Below are 6,762 nucleotides of genomic sequence, written 5' to 3'. Positions count from 1 at the left end.
CAGGGGGAGGTGGAGCACTTGACATATGGTCTGTAAGTTAATATCAAGCACACACACATGCCCATATCCATACTCCTTTCTCCAAAGCCCCATCACACTTTAGGCATAAGAATGTGTTGGGAGCATAGGCTTTGGGGTCATGTGGACTTGAACTGGAATACTAACCCCAACACCTACAAATGGTGGGAGTTTGGAGGAGGCACTTCATCTCTCTCAGCCTCTGTGTTCTTATTTGTAAATGGACTAAAGACATGTACCTCGTGGGGTTGTTGTGTCCATGCTGAGAACATGTGTCTGACACTTAGCAAAGTTCATGGTATCCAATTAAGACTTTAAGCATGACAGTTATGATCATGGCTTTGTCCAGACACAGGGTGATGAACCAGTCCACTGGGGCCTGCAGAGATGCCTCCAGGCTGAGGTTCACAGAGCCCATGACTGGACACAGGATAGACTCTGAATATATTGGATAGGTGGATGGATATGGATGAAGGGACAGTTGGGTAGATGAATGGTTGGATGGATGGAGATGGATTGGTAGATGGTTGTATGGTTGGATAGATGGATGAATGGATGGATGGATGGATGGATGGATGGAAGGATGGGTAGGTAGACGAGTGGACAGGTGAAGGGCTAGATGGAAGGATGTCTGACTAGGTTCTATTTTGGGAAAGCATCAAAGCAGGGGTTTGAGAAGGCTCAAGTGTGTTCTTACTGACATCAATCTCAAAAGGGACATTTCCTGCTTCCCTCAGTAACCCATCATTCACCCACCATTAGAGAATTTCCCCAAACTCTTCCCAAACTCGTCAGCAGCACTACACGGATTCAGGTACATCTCTCACTTTGTTCTGCCTCATACAGTCCCAAATCCTTACCCTAGCACTCAGGCCCATTCAGGCCTGTCACCCACCCCCTGAGTCGGGCACAGCAGCGGCCTCCATGGAGGGTGGGGATGGCTCTGGGAGGTGCCAGGAGTCCTGCTTTGCAGTTCAACTGAGGCAGATTTGGGAGGGGGGGAGGTTCTGCTAGCAAGTGTGAGTGGGGTGAGGTTCTGGGCCCCTTCGAATCTGCAGAGCTGTTCAGAGTCTCTGGTTCTCATCTCAGCTGGGCCCGTGGGCATCATTCCTTTCCAAATTTAATCAAAGGCTGCAAGTCGCCCTGCTTGGCAGCCCACCGTCTCAGCAAGATGCCCAAGGCGGCGCAGGGCGGGGCCTTCCATGTAACTCCTGCGGTCACTTGACACACAGTAAATTGCTTTTCACGAACTCAGGCAGGAGGCAGTCCAGGGGGAGCCACTGTCTTGTGACGAGTGACATTCGGAAGGTGCAATCTTTATTCCAGGCAGGCAGGGCTGGGGCTGACTGGCACGGAGAGCCCGCGGCGGCAGCTGGCTGCTATTCCCAGCACTGGCCCAGGGCCGAGGCCATCAGCCCGGGGGGCTCCACGAGGGAGACGTGAACAAAGACGCAGGTGGAGGTAGGTGAGGTGCCCTGCAGGAACCAGTGCTGGCTGCCCGCTGCTAGCTCCGAGCTTTGGCTTCCCTCTCTTGCAAACAAGTGCAATGGCTTCTCTCATTTCACTGCAGAATTCCGGGGATCGCACAAGCAGATGTCATGATGATCGGAACAACGCTTGCATTCGTACAGCATCCTACAGTTTACCAAGGCCCTTTCCTTGCCAGGAATCTGACTCAGTGAATAGTCTCTCCCCACCTGTGAGTGGCTGCCTTGGATTCCACTGTGAAACTCAACTTGCTCCAGCCGTTACTGCTTCCCTCCTGCCCCTTCCCAGAGGCAGCGCTTTCCATGCCCCGGAACAGAACGTCGGGGAGGAGAAGCTGAAGCAGCAGCTGGTATCTCCCTAGCCGGTCACTTTCCATCGGGGCTATAGGCAGGTTTGATGAGGAGCGGGGGTGGGGGGGTGTTGAGGGCCTCCCTCTGGGGGAAGAGGGTCAGGACAGGGGTTCTGGGATGCCACAGAGGAAGCTGGCTCTTCTACCCCAGGGAGGATGACGGAGACGGAAACATCCCTCAAAGGCCAGCTGTTCCCAGGTATGTGTGGGATGTTTCACCAAGTTTCATGTGAAGCTCCCAACAACCAGTCCCAGGTAGATACGGATGAGTAGCCCCATTTTACAGAGGCAGAAACTGAGTCCCAGGGAACATGTCCCCACCAGAGGCTGGGAGGTGGCCACACCAGTATTTAGATCTGCTCTGTCTGAGGTGGGGGTGGGTCTTGGAAACGTGAATGGGCAGGTGAGATGAGAACGGAAGCGCAGTGGACCACGAAGGCCCCAATGTGGAAGGTGCAGCTTAAGCCATGAGTTAATGGTGGAAGACTGGGTTAGGCCTCACACCCCAGCATCAGGTTCTCCGGACTTCTCCAGTCTGGGCTCCGAGGGGCCTCTAGTCCAGGGCAGGAGAGGTCCTTCCCTGGGCACGGTCTCCAGGAAGCTTGGGGGGCCCCAAGGGAGGTGGGAGGGGTGGGGGCAAGAACAGTAGAGGGGGGTTGACTTCTTTCCAGTCCAACCAAAACTGGAAAGGTCTCCCCCTCCTCCTACCTCCTGTCCCCAGAGATGTGAGGGTACATACAGGTGGAGGGACTGGTGGGCGGGAATGCTGTAGTGGGAAATTCCTCCTGGGTAGAAGTCATATTAAAGGGATTCTGGTCTTCTAGAACATTCTCAGCCTTGCTCTTGCTAGAATAGAGGATGCCTGCCTAAGGGGGAAGGGGTCCTCTGGGAGTACTGGACCGATCCAGCTCAGAACTATTTCTACCCTGGCGGCCTGCAGCCTCTTCCACATCTCCTCAGGCTGGCTGGCCCCCCCACAACCACATGCCCCTGGGTCAGTCTTCCCCTGGCTCCTTTCACCCTGGGAGACTCTCACGTCCAACACTTCTCTCTCTCTTCTCCCTCCTCTGCTTCCTCTTCTCTTCATCCTACCTGCAGGATTTTCCTCCCAGTGGCCTAGGCTAGACGCTGGGATCATCCTGGAAGATTCTGTCCTTCCCATTCACATCCAGTGGGTCAGATCTGTGGCTCCTTCAGGTCCCAGTATTTCTCCCCACTCCCACCACTGGCCCAGCCCCGCACCTGGGCCCAGATACCCACCCTAGCTGCCCATTGGTCTCTCTGCTTCTTCCCTGTTCCCTGCAGTCTCTTCTCAGATTAGTGTCAAGAACAAGCCAGATCAAATCCACATCAGATCACCGTCCCCCCTGGGCTCAGAATCCTGAGGGGCTCCCAACTCATTCAAGCAAAAACCAAAATCCTTCCCATGGCCCCTGGGCCCCACATGACATGGTCCTATCCCCTCACTGGTTCCCCCTTGCCTGCCCCTTGCTCACTCTGCTCTCATGTCCCTGGCCTCCCATTCGTTCCTGGTGCTCTCCAGGCACATGTCCCCCCCCCCTTTAGGTCTCACCCTGGCTCTGCCTGGAACGCCCACCACCCTCTTCGATACTGTAACCCGCCCGCCACACCCTCCTCCCCCGGCCCAACACAACACACCCAATCTCCTTCACCTGCTCTCCTCTTCCTCTTAGCACCTTCTAACAGCTACATCATTTACTTACTGACTGTGTCTATTTTGCATGGTTCTCCTGGTCAGGTAAGGCAGAGGCCAGGGGCTTTGTCTGTCTCATTCATTCGTTTTATCTCCAAGCCTAGAAGAGGGTTTGGCACACTGTAGGCTCTCAATAAATATTTGTTGAATAAATAAAAGTCATTAGAAATGTACTCACTGTATAAGTAATCAACCGTGTTATAAAAAGTATAAAAAATGGAAAAGAAAGAAGAAAATTAAAATTACTCATCATTTTACCACGTAAACACAGTTTTTTATTAATATTTTGGGATACTATCTTCTAGTCGTTTTACTAAACTATTTATGGCAAGACCCATGAATTACTTGTCTCCTACAGACACTATCCTAGACCATATCCAGAGATAATCTTGTTGTTGTTTTTTTAAAGATTCAGACTGAGGGCTTGATCCCAGGACCCTGGGATCATGACCTGAGCTGATGGCGGACACTTAACCAACTGAGCCACCCAGGCAGCCCAAGATCATCTCATTCTTTTTTCACAATAAGCCATGTGATAGGTATTGCTCCTATTTTTCAGAGGAGGAAAAAGAGGCTGGAAGAGATGAAGAAATCTGCCCCCAACTTTAAACATTATCTTAACGATTGTGTTAGTACTGGATACAGCATTTTTTACTCTGTCCTTTTCACTTTACGATGTCATGATCATGTCCCCTATCACTAACACCTAATTATCAATGACTACAAAATATTCTTCCCAGAGGACATGCTATCATTTCCCTAACTACTCCTTCGCTGTTTAGAATTTTGGCTATTTCTAACTTTTTATTACTTTAAATAAAAAAGCATTAAGCCTTTCCCACATTTCCTTGTTGTTGTTGTTGTTGTTGTTGTTGTTAATTTAGATTTCAGGAGAGGAAAACCCAGGGGTCAAGTCATATAAACTTTTTAGAGAGTCTCTGGCTGGCTGTCACTGAACGCTATGTTGACATCTCTGATGGAAGGTTCCGAATGTGTGAATTTGTGTGTGCGGTGGTCATCTCAGATGTCTTACTGTGGTGTCTTTGTCCTACGCACAGGCCAGAACGGCTCGTGTTTCTCTGGGCGAGGACCTTGTTCATTATTGAAGCCCCAGCCCTCAGCATGGCTCCAGCCAAGGCCTCTGACCAGCCACATTAATATTGCAGGCAGGTCTCCCGAGGTCCTAAATATTTGATCAGAGAGTGTGTTTGGGCTGTCAGTGAGCCACACTTGGAGCAAATGAGACCCTCCTCCCCTCGTGCGGTACCCAAGTGGCGCGAGGCCTGGCCACCATCGGACAGTGTGGCCAGCTGTCGGTGGAAAGCGACTTGCTGTGGGGAAGGCAGGTTAACAATAATTACACGCATCACAGCCGCCTCCACGTTTGCTCTTTGATTCCACATCCCACAGCTGGCAACAGCATCCCGCCCTTCGAGTGGGAAGGAAAGGCAGGGTCCGTGACACCCAGCGCGGGAGGCCCCGTGTGTGATCGTCTGAGGGTATATGGCTTATCTTCGGAAAATGGGAATGTTCATTCGGTTCAGTTACTCGCTGCTTATTAAGCACCTACTGAGTACCACGCTCCATGCTCTGCACTTGGCAGTGATTATTTTAATGGCTTTTAGAAGGGGGACTAGCACGCAGTGTTTTAAAAGAGTTAGTTATTATAATAATAACACATAAATACTATTATTTGTTACTCTTATTTAGTATCTCAGTTCTACGAAGGAGGCATGATTGTTATGCCCAGTTTACAGATGAGGAAACAGAGGCTCAGGGACTTAGCTAAGGAGCCGGAAGGCTGACCAGAGATCCCGACCATTTGTTCTAGATCTAGAACTGGGCATGAATGCCGTGGCCCTGGCTCCAGCCTCACGACCCCAACACCTGCTCCTTGCCCAGCCTTGGCTACAGGGAAAGAGAAGCAGACAAGCCCTGGGGCCGGTGGACCTTCCTCACACGATAGGCATGGTTCTGAAAAAAGCCCCTGTTCTCCCAGAGAAGCACTCACACCTCAAGCAGGCATCTGACTTCTCACCCGTTATGGAGCTCCAAGGCCTGGATGACAAGGTCCTGGAAGGCAAGAGTGAGTGGTGGGGATGACTGGGGGGTGATAGAGTACAGAGGTTGGTGATGGAGGAGGCCGAGGCAGAGAGCTGGCCCACATTTGGCCATGTGCTGGGCTGCAGCACGAATACAGGGCCGGCAGCTCCAGATGAGGCCACCTGGTCCTGAGTCCCAGTGAAGAGTGAACATCTATTCTACAAATGACCAAGGGGAGAGGCCAGGACTCACTGTCCATCGAAGGGTCACCATCTCGTCACCCTGCACAGCCTCCCGACCCATGTGTCCTACTCCCCATGCTCTCCAGCTCTCTCTGTGACCCCACATGCCCCCCTCATGTCCCCAAAATACCAAGTGGTACTACCATGAACACAGCGGTGTTCGTCATGGTGGGAGTAACGAGATCGCTATAGCCTTATGCCTCTTCTCCCACACACGGTCACTGGCTCTCTCCTTCCCTCCTTCCTTCATCAGACAGGCTAAGAGTTAGCAAAATGTCTCTCCTCTCCTCTGCCTTAAATCCGGGAATGACTTCCTCCACACGTAGAATAAAAATCAAGGGGCACCTGGGCGGCTCAGTCCATTAAGTATCTGCCTTCAGCTCAGGGTCCTGGGATTGAGACCTGCCCCAGGCTTCCTGCTTCTCCCTCTCCCTCGGCCCCTCCCCCTGCTTGTGCACACTCTCTCTTGCTCACTGTCAAATAAATAAATAAATAAAATCTTGGTGGGGATAAAAAGAATAGAAATCAAACTCCTTCCCTGGCCTACCAGGCCATGTGTAATCCGTGCTGGCCCGCCTTCTGCTGTCTTTGTGCACCTCCATTAGCATCAGCCGTTCCCTTTGTCTGAAGCTCCCCTCCCCACTTCCTCAGTAGTTCTCATTCTCAGCCCAGCGCCCCCTCCCTGGCAGGGCTGGTGGAGACCACCTCCCTGCCCGCCCCCCTGCACTCTACCCCAGTACCCTGTCTTAGTTTCTCTGTAAATCCTTTTTCAGTAATTTACTTGTTTGGTGTCTACGCTGATTTTCAAAGTCCCATGAGCACAGGGCCTAGTCTGGTTCCCTGCTGTACCCCCAGCGTGCGTGCTGCCAACTGGCACTGCAAAAGGCAAAGGGGAAGGAGGGAGGACC

The 6,762-nt window shown here is 51.9% G+C and overlaps 1 long non-coding RNA gene across 1 annotated transcript; it reads left to right on the top strand.

Moving 5' to 3' along the window:
• The first annotated feature begins 1,326 nt into the window (after nucleotides 1–1,326).
• Nucleotides 1,327–4,398, top strand: LOC309842134. The gene is made up of 3 exons (XR_014299514.1): nucleotides 1,327–1,479; nucleotides 1,589–2,054; nucleotides 3,991–4,398. It is a non-coding gene; the product is annotated as an uncharacterized lncRNA (long non-coding RNA).
• The last annotated feature ends 2,364 nt before the right edge of the window (nucleotides 4,399–6,762 follow it).

Source organism: Mustela nivalis (assembly GCF_964662115.1).
Source record: "Mustela nivalis genome assembly, chromosome: 10".
NCBI classification, from domain to species: Eukaryota; Metazoa; Chordata; class Mammalia; order Carnivora; family Mustelidae; genus Mustela; species Mustela nivalis.
This window is presented reverse-complemented; position numbering and strand designations above follow the sequence as displayed.